Source organism: Amphiprion ocellaris, chromosome 3 (assembly GCF_022539595.1).
Source record: "Amphiprion ocellaris isolate individual 3 ecotype Okinawa chromosome 3, ASM2253959v1, whole genome shotgun sequence".
NCBI lineage: Eukaryota > Metazoa > Chordata > Actinopteri > Pomacentridae > Amphiprion > Amphiprion ocellaris.
The window spans coordinates 10,211,609-10,225,838 of NC_072768.1; the positions used below are offsets into that span (position 1 = coordinate 10,211,609).

At 39.3% G+C, this 14,230-nt stretch overlaps 1 long non-coding RNA gene across 2 annotated transcripts in view; it reads left to right on the forward strand.

Annotated features, from left to right (window-relative positions):
• The first annotated feature begins 470 nt into the window (after window positions 1-470).
• LOC111564875 (uncharacterized) overlaps window positions 471-14,230 on the forward strand; it is an 84,559-nt gene continuing 70,799 nt past the window's right edge. For both annotated transcript variants that reach the window (XR_008601228.1, XR_008601227.1), the window contains exons 1-2: window positions 471-583; window positions 1,665-1,747. This is a non-coding gene — a long non-coding RNA (uncharacterized LOC111564875). The remainder of the gene's footprint in view (window positions 584-1,664; window positions 1,748-14,230) is intronic.

The following is a 14,230-nucleotide window of genomic DNA, read 5'->3' on the forward strand; positions in this document are numbered from 1 at the left end:
TAGACAAAACTGGGCTTTCAAATTTGAATTAACAGACTACAATCAAATTTTGATTGGATATTCAGAAATTGAACATTGATGTTTTTTGTCACTTAAAACGAAACAATATTCATAAAATAGAGAGCAGAGTTTTGGCAACGCTACTCTGTGTGTGTGAGAGAGAGAAGGTGTGACGGATTGCTATTATTTGCACATTTTTTACAACAGAAAAATAAACCTCTCAAAGCCAAACCTATCACTACCTATACACCCGTCTATCTAGAATATTATACCAACCTTACATAATAGCCTACTTGATTCCGTGCACTCTACGTTTAGGGTGTGAAAACTTGCAAAAGGACTTTGCATGTGCTGCTCAGGCCCGGCAGAGCTTGCAGAAACCGAGAGCGTGAAAGAGGAACTCCTGGAACCGGAGCGTCCACTGAGTGGCGCCGCAGCCCGCAACTTCCGCAGCAGTTCCCGGCCGGCGCCTCCTCCCCGCTGCACGCTGCTGCAGGCTCATCCGCTCACACACGCTCCGTGCTGGGTTACAGTGACAAGGGCCCCTGTCTGAACCACGACTTTTAGAAAGATAATATTACAGGTAGGTGCAAGCCACGGACCGTGTCACTATCGATAGACAAATTAAGCATTGAAAAACAAGACCGTGACCCAGAAATTCTCGCTTTAATCGGGTCACCGTGCTCGTTTTCATCACTGAGTGATAATGGCACCTCTCACTGTCCTTACCATTTGAAGTCCCCTTACCGCAACCTGTAGCTTTTGGGGCAGAGAAAATTGTCCAGCTGGACGCCTTGTATTGGTGCCTTTGTGTGTGTTTTCAGCCATTCCTGCCTGCTGATAGCTTTAATCGTTTTTCTTTTTTTTTAATCTGGTTGAAGGTCAGTTTACCCCTCTAATGAGCTGCTGGGAGGATTTGTATGAGCAGAGCAATAACCAAGGATGTATGCAGCCTTGTGTAAATTAATATGTAAGTTGAATGCAAGTGTAAAGAATGAACTAATTCTTTTTTCCCCCTCTCATCAGCCTCACTATATGGTGGTTCTGCAGCAGAGCTGATCATCTTTTGTTGAAATCTCAGTGTAAAGCTGCAGTAGAAGCAGGCTAAATCGCTTATACTTGCTTCTTTATGTTGCAGACTGGAAACCGCCTGGAAAAAGCTTGTCAGGTGTTGAAAGAAAACGCTGGGATGCAAGCTGAAATTTCTCTGAAATAGGCCGAAACAGAGTGTGTTGCTCCTACAGGGTTTTGTTCAGGGTTCCACTGAGAAAGCCCAATGCAAAGTGGGCCTACAGCCAACTGGGATGAATTCTAGGGTGGAACCTAAACAGATGGGAAATAGTATAAAGGTGAATACAAGGTCAATCTGAGCTTCACTGATAATGCTGTGGGCACTGCTCGTAGCAGTGTTTTAAAAGTTGACTTAAGAAAACAGATTGTATGGTCAGAATAAACTCTTAAGACCATATTGGACCATTGTTTTTTCCAGGCTCCTTTTGTCTAGATCGCCACAGGCGGAAGCAGCAGACACCAAATGGTCAAAAAATTGTTATCATTATGTTTGTCTGGAAATCAGCAGAATGGGGGTGTTGATTTCCAGAGGGTGGGTTTTCCTTTGTCCCTTTTTTTGTTGTTGTTCTAACCCAGATTTTCATATTTAACAGGCTCACAACTGATCCAATCCTGCAGCACAAAAATTGAGACAGAGAAGGTTAAAGCACTCTGAATGCACGGGACCATACTGCAGGTAATTAATATGTCAGCTCGATGATGAACTTCATCAATACATCACCACACTTACTTGTAACTGGAGTAGCTCATGTGGGATGCTGCAGAGAGAACAGTCTGGGAGTACATTTGTCCATTAGTAAACACTTCATAGTGTGTGTTGTGACTGGTGAGGTAGCGGGGCTCCTCTCTGTCCAGTTTCAGTCATTTTCGCCCGTTGCCTCCTCATCGCTGTAAAAACACTTGCTGTGGCTTGGTAGATTAACAGAGAGCCCCCTAATGGAGTAATTACACTGAGCCAAACATCTATTTTTCACCTGTGCTCTGCCATTATTCTCTGTCCCCTATCCACTCCATTGGAAGTCACTTACTCTCCTTACAATGAGTTATCATTGACTGCCATTTAGACGTTCTGGAGCAATTTGTCTTACTGAGGCCACGCGCTGGCCTCATTGCAAAGAACAATCATTCTCCCTCCAATATATAAAACATTCATGGGAAAAAGGAAGAGAAAATGCCCCACAAACAGATAGTAGAGAGTGGCTAATAGATACTATAAAGGTGACAGACAAGGAAAATAATGTAGGCGATTACTGGAGCAGGAACAAGCCTGCACCACCAGTACAAAAGCTTCAGGGACTGTACCACTGGAAAAAAAAATCCTTCACGAGACAAATGTGTTAAATGAGTAGTATGTCAGCTATTGGTGGTGGTAATTGTTCTTGTTGCAAACAAACTATAAGTCCCAGTCTAAATTGAAAATTCTCATTGTTTAATTTGCTGTCATAATGTTTACTTTTACTTACTGTTGTATTTAGTTAATATTTAGCCATGAGATTATTGAGTGAAATCTGTGTTACTCTCGCTGCAGTGTTTACTGTAACATTTTAGACATTTTTTCCTCTTTTGTTGGTTCTTCTTTGACTGTAAGCCTGTTATTGATTAACCCCAAGGTCCTTGATTCTGTGCTCCTGGTTTTTCAAGCTTTAGATAATTTCTTCTTATGTTGTATGGAAAGAAGGAACCTTTTTTTTCCTCCCCTGACCTGCAGGTCACTCTCATTTTATCCAATCAAAGCCTCAACCACTGCATGCACCAAAATAAAGTGAAAAATGTAAAGAATACCACGCTCAATTTGAAAACCATAGGAACTATGTGCATTTTTCTGAGTGCGGCTACAATGTCCTTGCCTATATTACCCTCATTTGAGCAAAGCTTTGTCTTATACTCCATAATATAGCTGCGGACAGATAATGCAGCTGTGAATGAGATTGACACAGCTCTCGTGAAAGCAACATTTCAGACGGAGGCTTCACTGCTGCGCTCAGTCCAACGCAAATCCCATTCAGTCCCAGCAGAAAGGGTTAATGGTGTCCTTAACTGAGTGTTTTGTTAGATTAGTCTCTCCCACTGCTTAACACAATGACAAATAACCATTATTCTTTTTCTTGCACTGATAATCAGGACAACTTAAACATTTCTTACTAGCAGAAGTGAAACCATTAATCCTCGGTGATACTGCTGATAAGTGGTGACTTTGGAGTAATGGCCCTGTCACCTTAAAAAAGAGGGAGAAAATCTGAACAATTAAAACAAGATGCCCATTATATTTTGCGCATCCCATCTCTTTGTGTCATCAGGAGGCATCTGCCAGTGGTAATAGACTAAATAATGGAATGAGAATTTGTTCATTACGTATATTAAGGGAGATATACCACATGCTGGAAATGATTAGTTTAAATACTTACAAGCAGCATGGGGCATAGTTTTGTAGGGAGGAAAAAAAAGGGAAAATATAGCTGTAAATATGCCCGCTTTATTTATTATCATGCATTTATGTTTGGGCTTAGCTGAAAGTGATACAATGAAGATTTGTATAGAGAAAGCAGCAACCAATGACCAAGGCTTAGTTGAGCCTAGGATGTCAGAGTTATGTGGTATTTTATCTTAATCTTCACACTATTTACCTTCTGTGATATACTTTGGGTAAACTTGCTTATGTAATACTTCAGCCTCATGCATATTAATATTAAATGAATGTCGATATTACCTCTATAGCAGCCACAATTAGTTGATGAATCTTTCCGCAGAAAATTAATCGTCAACACTTCTGCTAGTGGATTCACCGTTTAAGCAAAAGCACCACACATTTGGTGGTTTTAGCTTCTCAAATGTGCCAATTTGCTGCTTTCTTTGTCTTGTACTTAATTGAACCTGTTTGAGTTCTGAACTGTTGTTCAGAAATAAAGCTAGACGTGATCCCGTAACCTTAGGCTCTAGGAAGTTGTGATTGCTAATTTTCACAATTTAGTGACCAAAACATTAAGCACAAAAGTTGTTTTTCTGCAGCCGAAGACACTTGATGGCTACGTAGTGAAAGAGGCGATCAGAATAAATGTAAACATGATATATGGAGATGATATTGAAGATGAACATTGAGTGCAATTTTATTTCTTTATTTCCTTCTTTGTATGTACGCTTTCATGGTACACCAGACACACTTCATGACTAAGTAGGCATCTTTTAAATACTTTGAAAGTGGATTGATAACTGTTTAAATATGAGCTAACCACCAGAGCCCTGAGGAAAATGTTCAGACTTTATATATGCTAATTAAAATTCTCACAATTTAATCATCGTCTCCATCATACGTTCATTTTGACACCATGCCTGTCGCCAGTACTAATCAGGTGTTGATGTAGATGCCTATAGGTGTTACACTATAACTGACAGGATAATGATACACGTGCTAAATTGAGCTTTTCGATGAAGCGTGATTTGAGATTATTTGCTCTTTTTCATTAGACGACTTCAGGTATCTCGCACTCAGAATCTTTTCCTCTTAATGTATCTTACATTAAGGGAAAAGATTGATCAATTACACTGTGCATTTGTTCAGGTTACATTGTTAGCCTCATTGTCAATATGGCAATAATAACCGAGCGCAGTTGGATTCTCTTGGATGTAATTGAATCATTATTAGAATAAGATGAAAACAAGCCTACTTAATTGCTCGAGGCTGCTCACGATGAGAAAATCTGTTTAAGTTGGAGTTTGAATCATTTTTCTCCTTGTTTGTTTCATCAAGCACACAGACATTCACCGAGAGTAGAACTTATTAGCCAGTAGAATATTTCCTGAGTTAGTCCATAACGTCCTTAAAGCAGATGTGGGAGAATTATGTTACCACCTGATTTAATCTTTTTTCCGGTAATTAGTTTAAAACACACTTTAAAGAGGAATTCTCCAAACCTTTAGCTGAAACTGATTGGAAAATTAAAACATCTAAGCAACTATAGATTCCACTCATTTGTGTTGTTCCTGTTTTATAATATACATTTTAACTTGATACAGAAATATTCTTAGTTTTCTCTTTAGGTGAACTGGAGTTACCATCAGTGCTGGGGGCCATCTGACTCCAGCAAGAGAACAAGTTCTGAAAAACTACCTTAAAGTGTCCTGATGTGGATCGTTGGTTGAAATCTTTAGTAATAGCACAATAAAATAGTGCTTTCATACTTCTTGGCTTCCCCCTACAGCATACTCTTATGTTAATCTGTTATACATCATATACCGCTGTATTCGACAAACTGCCAAACTCACGGCTCTTTGGCAGCAGCACAGTCTCAGGCACTTGATACTTACTATTTCTATGGCTGTAGCTCTGTTTTGATCAAAGGGGTTCAGGGGCCTAAGTTTCAAATCCCCCAAAGCCCATTTTGGCTACTCTTTGTTTAGCCCATTGGCATTCTGACCCCATGCTTCTCAGACTTTGAACTCAAAGCTTGGAAAAGCCGTATCGCTTCTTTAAACACATTATCAGTGGGCTAGGTTTTAAGAATATCACTAATCATCTTAAGGTTTTAGTGCAGTGTGGCAGTATAGTTAAAACCTCGGGGCCCATTTACTGGCATGGGCACTGTAAGGAATTTATCTATGAAATATATGGGAACTTAATAGCAGCAAGTGGGTTGTAAGTTTACACAAGTAGCTTAAAAATACATTACTGCAATAATTCACTTGTTAAAATGAAATATTTTGTCAGATTGTTTGAATTTACAATCTAATTTTGGAGTTACACCAGAGTGGGTGTAATTTTGTGGAAAATATGGCTTATAAATAAAGTCCGGCATGACTGCGTCTGCGTGGGATCCTCCATTTAGCATCTTAATGCAAATATTTATTTACTTAATTTCACTTAGTTGGCTCTGAAAGTGATCCAACTGCTTTGAAAGTACAACACTGGATCTCTCCTGATAGCCAAACCACTTTTCTTGCATATTTCCCCCATTTCATCTTCCATTTCCGAAACTCAGTCCCCTGAAACCAGATTCTCTGATGCATGTTTGCTATCATTAACACATGATTTAACATTTAGCTTACTTTGTGCATCAGGTTAAAACTTCCTCCAAACACCACAGAACTTGGCTTGGAGTTTAACGTCAACTCTTAGTGCTGCAGTTGAATAAATTCTGTATCGCTGTCAGGAAATTAATAATGGAACTGCATACCTTTTTGAGAGGGTAATACTGCACATGCATATTATGCAAAGATTATAGTAGAAGTGAAGATATGAAGGGACCAGATTTCTATAGAACCTCTGTGATGGCAGGTGTTGCATAACTTATGCTTAGCATGATGGAGAGTCGAGCTGAAATTTTATTTAACTTTTGCAGACCTACAAACAGTTAACCAAAGTAAATAGTAAATTTAAAGTTGTTTGTCTCCAGATGCAGTGGATTATTACTTTCATCTCAAGTCATTTTTATATACATTTTACAGCAACGTAGCAGAGGTATGAGAAGTGAAAAAGACACCTTACCACAAATCTGTTATGTTTTATAAATAGTATAAACACATCATTTGGAATAGCTTTTAAAGACAGTGAGAATTGTGTAAATGTTTCAGGTCATTATCTAAATTTAAATGTTATATTGTTAATGCAAGTCTGTGTTTGTTTAGTTGGTTAAAAAAACTCAAGTGACTGATCAATCATCAATTATGTTTAAACACTATTTGGATGAACAATTGTCCATGTGTCAGGTGCATTTGCTTCATCATGTTGAACATAGTTGACTGCCTGCTGTTTAACTATAATAGTTGTTCATGATACTAATGAATACTCGATTTAAACCAACATACTATGCTAAATTTCATAAAATATGTCTGATGGACACATTGGATCATCTCTTTGTGCACTTTTTTAAAAAAATGTGTGTATGCACATGTGATTGCATCCAAGTCTGCTTGTGCCCTTTCGCTCCACTCACACCTCTTCAATCTCATCAGCCCACATGATTAAGATTTGGCACCTTGAATTACCTTGTCTTCATCTGGAAATATTTCAGCTGCATTTCTGCCACTCTAAAGGGAGATGGAGATAAAGGAGAAGAAGGTAAAAACACATCCTGTTGTGTGAAACCTAGAGAAGGCCTTGAACCCTGCCATTCATCCCTTTCACTTCATCAGCTGAGTCTAATTGCCAGAGAGGACAGGATACCCAGGGCCCAATTGTTCTTTATCCTCTTTGGAGCCTCTGAGGCATGAAAAGCGAAAGGCCCGCTTTTGATCTTTTTTTTTGTTAGTTTTTTTTCTCTGTCATCCCCTACTATCCTCTCCCTTAGAATGAGACACTCTTTTCACTCTGTGCTCCCTTCTTCATCCACGCAAAATAATTATCAAGCTCTGCTTCATCAAATAATGGTGGATATTGGAGGTCATGATGGGGAGGGCCAGAGGTCTGCAGGGTGGCCCTCGGACGTGGTGAAGCGTCCATCTAATCTTAGAGGCAGCCTCCTTAGCTGTGGCTACCTTTATATACCTTGACCTCGGTTTTCGTTTGTCTGTCCTAATGAGACCCTCTCATGCAGCCAATGCAATAGAGGTCTTGCAATGGCAGGGTTGGGAGGCCAAAGTACAATGAGACACAGGGCTGTGCTGAGACAAGGGCGCATCTGTGCTATCTTATTAAGCCTTGGAAAAGAGCTCATGCGTTTCAACGGCCCATAGGCACTGAGAGCAGATCTATTGACACCTACTTGTCCTTTGCGGTCAACACCTTTCTGTGTGGAGGCAGGCACACCCAAGTTCTTCTTAGAAGTAATTCTTGGCAGAGCGTTTAGTGAAGGCAAAGTGCTTAACTCGGTTTGGGTGATCTTGTGTCGTGAGGATAAAGGATGCTGTTTTGTAATGATGAAAAATTCCTCCAATCTGGGAAAGTGACAAAGGATGCCAATTTGCTAAAAGAAAAGAAAAAGCCTCATATTTAAAGAAAGAATGACACTTAAGTTTGTCTTATTGCATCCATGCTTTATATTTTTAATTTTTTTGTTTTTATTCATTGTAGGTTGTGAAGTAGGCTGTAAGTTATTGTTCATCATATATTTTTTTTAATTGTATATTTAGATATTTTTGTCCTTTCCTCCCATTTACTTATAGATTTGGGTGTTACCCATGTCTAGAAATTTGTCTACATTTTAAAGAGTAAAATAGCCACCTAAAACTCCTTTGGGAAAAAGAAGTCGCTTTCTAAGAAAACGATAAGATGCAAGACAGCAACACTAGCTGCCTATCTAATAACAAAAGGGACAGCAGGATATACTATAAGTAGAGCAAAATGACAAACAAAAACACAAGTAGGCAAACAAAAACCTTTAAGCAATCATGTTAAGCACGCCTAACATCTGAGCACTGTGCGAGAACAAAGCAGGGCTCCTGTCAGTGCATCGATCCACTCCTGAAGGCACACATCCATAGCTCTCTGATTGCTCCCTGCCTCTCGCGCCTCTCTCCCCCGCGCCTCTAACTCTCTGCTCTGGCTCCTTTCTGAGAGTGTGCTTATTGATCTGGCCTACTTCGTTGGAGTTAACTCACTGATAAAACCTGACCAAGGGCTTCCAATGGCCTGAAAGAGTTTGGAGAGCTGGTGAGAGGGATGATCAGGAAATTTTTAAAAGAAAAAAGAAAAAGGTTTCTACATTTACAAAACAAAATAAATGTTTTGTCATAATATTCACAGGTTTTTTTTATTATTAAAAATGCAGAGTCTAGTTTTGACATTTGTAATGGCTTATTGTCCTCCCATGGAATGAGAATTTTATTGCTGGCAGCTTCACAAGAAGATAAAATGAGACAAGATAGTTACTCAGCTTAAAATATTAACCTTTATCTGATTTGATTAACCTGCAGTGTTGTAGTTCTTTAGCAGCTAATAACCTTCTGAATTGGTGTTGTAAAGTCATCTAGACTGGGAAGCACCTTCAAAATACTGAATGAATTTGGGACTTTGAAATAAATATTAATATTAATTTTAAAAAGCCATGTTTTAGGTTCAAGTTGAAGATCAAAGTAACAGCATAATGTGCTCTGTGTTGTTCAAATATATATATGTGTCCAAACCAAACAATTTTCTGTTCATGAACTTGCCATTTATATTTTATACATGATTTTACCAATACTTTATACTGATAATTAGATTTTTAAGAATGCATCTAGTATGTAAATGTCTTGTCAAGGGTTAAAATCCACCCACTGTGTGCTGTAGTTGGTCTCTTGCAGTGCTTTTGGTACAGTTACACAAGACGTTTGTACTTTGCAGTCTTTAAATCACTCATACATATCAGAGACGGCGCTTTTTTGCAGTGAATATATTGAGCTTTGTTGCGATTGCAGAGTTGCAGCACCAGTCATTCATTCATTCATTCATTTATAATTGCAGCTGAAGTAGTCTGACATATTGCACTGTATGTGCTGAGTTACACTCATTTACACTCAATTGGACTAGTGGAATGTTATTGTAAGTCAAATTTGTCCATTGACTTGACCTGGCTGCTTAAAATAGCAGTTGAATTAGTGAAGCTTTTCAGTTTGATCAGCTCTATTCTGCTGTGAACCATCTGTGATATAATAGATTAGGAACTAGGAAAAATTGCAGCATTGTCTTGAATGAAAAAATAAAGTATTATAATTATTAGTACAATTCACATGCACTGTAGTATAGATCTCAAACAATCAGTAATTGCTTATAATTTTTTCTCAGGAAGGCTTACACTGTAATCTCAAAAATTTCTTAAAAAATGTGATTCATGTTTTGTGTCAGTATGTGTAATCACGTCTCCAGAGTGTGATTACATTGTATGTCAGTTTGTGTATATTTTTGCAAGTGTGTTGTGTTGTCATGTTTGTAGCATTCCATGTGGGAGGGTCTGTTGATAAGTAAGCCATCTGTAGTGTTCTGCCGAACGACATGTTGTAAAGCGCGATTTGAGAGTGTGGAGAGACTTGACTTGACAAATCTTGGCACATAATGAGACAGAAGGGAGTAAAGGCAGAAGTCTGTCCAGAGATAAACAATTAGATTTGTCCCTGAGGTAAAGGCCATGCAATGCAAGGACTCTCAGACTAACAAAATCAATATGGCTTCCAGTAAGAACACTCAGGGGGTAGAGTGATGAAGAGGTTATCATTCATTTCTCAGATTAGGACACACATACACAATGAGGAACAGTCTAGCTTTAAAAAATCAATATGATCACTGGCATGAAAGACGCTTGTCAGTGATGTATATATTTGAAAGTATGCACCTGCTATTCAGCTCTGTCAAATACGATTGGTGTAATGAGACGTGATAACATAGATCAACAAGAATACTGAACCGAGCTAGTCAAGCCAGTTTTCTTCAGCAGCCAATTGTGAGAGGATCTTAGAGGAGACAGCATTTGGGAATGATATTTTCACACCCCAGATAAAACCATAATGGAGCATGAGCCATAGACAGAGTGGGCAGTCCCTTCGCGTTGCATCCCCTCTCAGGCCCTGCCCAGACTTGCAGGTCTAATCTAACATCTCACCACTGTTCCCAGCAGGCCTCACAAGGGTAGCACTGCCAGGGCATGGAGGGTTGGACTGTTTGGTTGTGGGGGGGAGGAGGCTGTAGTATCCCGCATTGTGCTTGCGCTGGCTTAAAGAAGACAACAAAAAGAGAGAATGAATGGTTCTGGGGTGGGAGCGGGGGCAATCACAACTTGTGTGCAGCCGCCGTCAGGCAGGGAAGTCTCCTCAGAGACGGCGAGTCGCTGACCATAAAGGTGTGAGTGTGAGCCTCGGCCAGCCTGTCGCCTCATCTCCATGGAGACGGCGACATGGCTCCCCAGCGGGCTCGAGTCTGCTGTGGCCCTCGAGCAGCAGGTTCACTTGGGGATGTGGCCTGGCCATCACCTGGGCTTCAGGGGACCAGGAGGCAGTGCTCCGATGACCTTCAACAACCTGCCAGTCTGTCATCACGGCCTGGGGAATAGCATGAAAAAAAATCAGCTAGGGATTTGTGTAGAGACATTGTTCACTGGGCCATTGTATCTTTGGAGGAGACTCTTTGTTCCAGTGGGAACGGACTATAGTGAAGGACGTACTTTTCACAACATTACCTCAACTGATGTTTAGAAATGTCCTTCGCTTGAAGTACCGTCTCATGTCAGGCAAAATGTGGTGTTTTAGACTCTTTTTTCGTATATTGGTTAATAAAATTGAAATATCTCCCTCAAAAAAAGTTGAGAATAAGACTAAATTAACGTTTTTAAATTGCAATGTAACAGTATAGTAGTGATTCTGATCCTACTTCTGACAATAAAATCACAGCTTCAATAATTGAATTGAATTGAATACTTTCAATTAAAACATTTTTTTCATCGTACAATGAATGTGTTAGATTAGAAACAGTTCAATACAAAATGTTAGCGCAAATAATATATTTTCAAAACGTGCCAAATAAATTGATGTTTCCTCGTGGACACTTGAGCTGCTCCTAATTATTGTCATCATTGATTAATCTGCCATTAAGTTCTTGATTAATTGATTAAATGCCAGTCACTTTTTGCTACTCAGGGCATTGTTAATTTCTTGCTTTGTCCGATGAACAGTTCAAAACGCGACAATATTTATATTGAAATGATATGAAATAGAGGAAAAAAGCACATTCTTCATACCTCTTCATACTTTATTATGTATAAACTACAAAGTTTTTTTTGAATTTATCTTATTTTTAAACGAGAGCTCATAAAGTAATACAAGCATCAGAAAAACCAAATGCAAAATAAAGAAGCTTTCTGCTTTTTCTGGGATGTGCACACCGGCGTAGTTAAAAATTCAGTATGATTAGATACATAATCAGGAACATCAGAGTAATTCTGTACAGTGTTATAGACTATTGTTGGTATCACTGTGATAAATTATTGCCAAATGGGATCTCAAATCTTCATTTGAGTGTAAAGCAGCGCCATCCAAACCATTCCCTGGAGACACTTGTGTTGCATTATCTGACAAACCAATACAGGAGATTCTGTGGAAAAATCTGTGCTTTCTTCTTTTCAGCCAAAAAGAAAGAGGATTTTGAATGGAGTGGTGATTCTTTATGCAGAGCTGAGACGCGACACCTTCCAGACGGTGAGAGATGGCGAGCCCTAATAATACAGAGCTGTACAATGGTTCTGACAGGCGAGCAATAAAGCAATCAGGGTCCCAGGCATTCCAAATCTCTTTACCGCCCACCCTCTAACAGACTGAGAGATGGGCGGCTGACCTGTGAGCTGTCAATCATGGGGGATACCTGCTGGAGCCTGATCAGGGAGAGCTGAGGGCACCAGTCCATCAGATCTGTTTTCACACTCCAGACACTAACATTGCAAGCATAACCACAGACACAAAAAAGCCCCACCGCCTCACTCTTAATTAGGAGATGTGTGTGTGCGCGTGTTGTTTCGGGGGTGGACTTGTTTGGTTTAAATGGGTATGGGAGTGTCTTAGATATAGGGGGATAGTAAGTGGAATCCCAGTGAGACAGAAAATAACCTTTTCCCTTGATTTAGGAATCAGGCATTGATCTGTCATGCTGTTTTGTACAAGCAAGAGCTCTTTCAGCATTGCTTCTCAGTGTGTGTATATGCAATGTGTGTACATGTGATTGGGGTGTGTGTGTAGGGAGGGGGGGTTAAGGCTTGTTCATTAGCTGTCTGTAGCCCATTCCAGCAAATAGATCACCATAATTCTGTGGTTAGTTAATGGCTTTCTGGTGTTTCCTCTAGAGTCTTCCTGTCTGAGGGCTGACTGCTAAAACTCCTCCACTGTTTTTTCCTCCTTTTTCCAAGTGGGGAGTCTTGTGTTCTGCTGCCTAATTCAGACAATTGGCTTCAGCCAGTGGGCAAGTCTGCGAGCAGTCTGGCCGCATGGATTCACATTAGAGAAGTAAAAGCAACATCACAAAAAACATGCTGATCTGACATTCTGTCTCACTGACTGGAATCATATTGGTTCTCTACAGTTAAAACCAATCTGTGACAGGAAATCGTCTCACAACAAGGGGTTATGTTTTTGTGCTGTTTGTTCCTGCATTATTTTACACATTCACACAATGTCACATTTTTAAGTGAAATTTGACATTTAACATGTTAAAGTGAGCACAGAATACATTAAGGGGAATTGTGATAATATAAATTTTCTCCATATAGAACATGATGTCCTTTGTCTTGTGTAAGATATTGGAAAATTCAATGAAAATGTTGAACTCTTTCTCTCCTGGCATTAAAAATTCAAAAAAAATATTATCTGATTTCATCACAATTACATGGTTCAAAGTTTATGTCAATGAAAATAGTTATTTTATGCCTTAAAATGACTTACTCTAGACATTGCCTCCTTTAGAATGCAGATCTGTTTCTATTTACACAAACCCCTTCACTCCTTGCTGCAGCTCAAGCATATCAGCTCACCTACAACTCCACTTAAACACTGGGAGACTACTCTACACCACACAGTGACAAGTGTGAAGCCATTCATGTTCGAACTGGAAACGGATTCCAAAGATGACTAAAGAAAGCCACCCTGCAAGCTGACAAAATTACTGCTGTAGGTTTGTTACATATGAAACCCTGGCTGACTGAATCTGTGTTTGTAGACTGTCATTGGTACATGGCAGTTGTCTTTTAGCATGGAAAAAATACTGTGTACACATGACAACACAGTCAAAAACTTTTGGGGGGGTCTTTAAATGCAACAGACATTGCATTGAGTTGATAAAACAACATCCACAACTAATCCTGAGCAGATATCTCGACTGACTCGCATACAATCAGTTTTTAATGGTTATTCATAAATTAGTAAATGCCATAGGAGTTAGTTAGGATATTTTTTTTATCAAGAGAAGCATTTTCTTCAGACTTTTAAACACTGGGTACGCCATCATCTAACATCAGCTTTAGGTTGAAATCTGATGACATGTCATTTACTGCAAAGTATAGATTATTATAGGTATTTGTTTTTGATGTTTGAAGTAAAGTTAATTCTTTTTGACGTCAGATCATAAGAGAATCATCACCTAACTTGTCTCTGCACCATTTGTTGTTTTAGGGTAATAGTTTGTTTGCTCTGTATCTACTTTGCTTCTCATCAACTCAGACAACTATCTGTGTAGATAAAATAAAAGGTCATAGAATTAAAGCAAACAAGTGGCTGA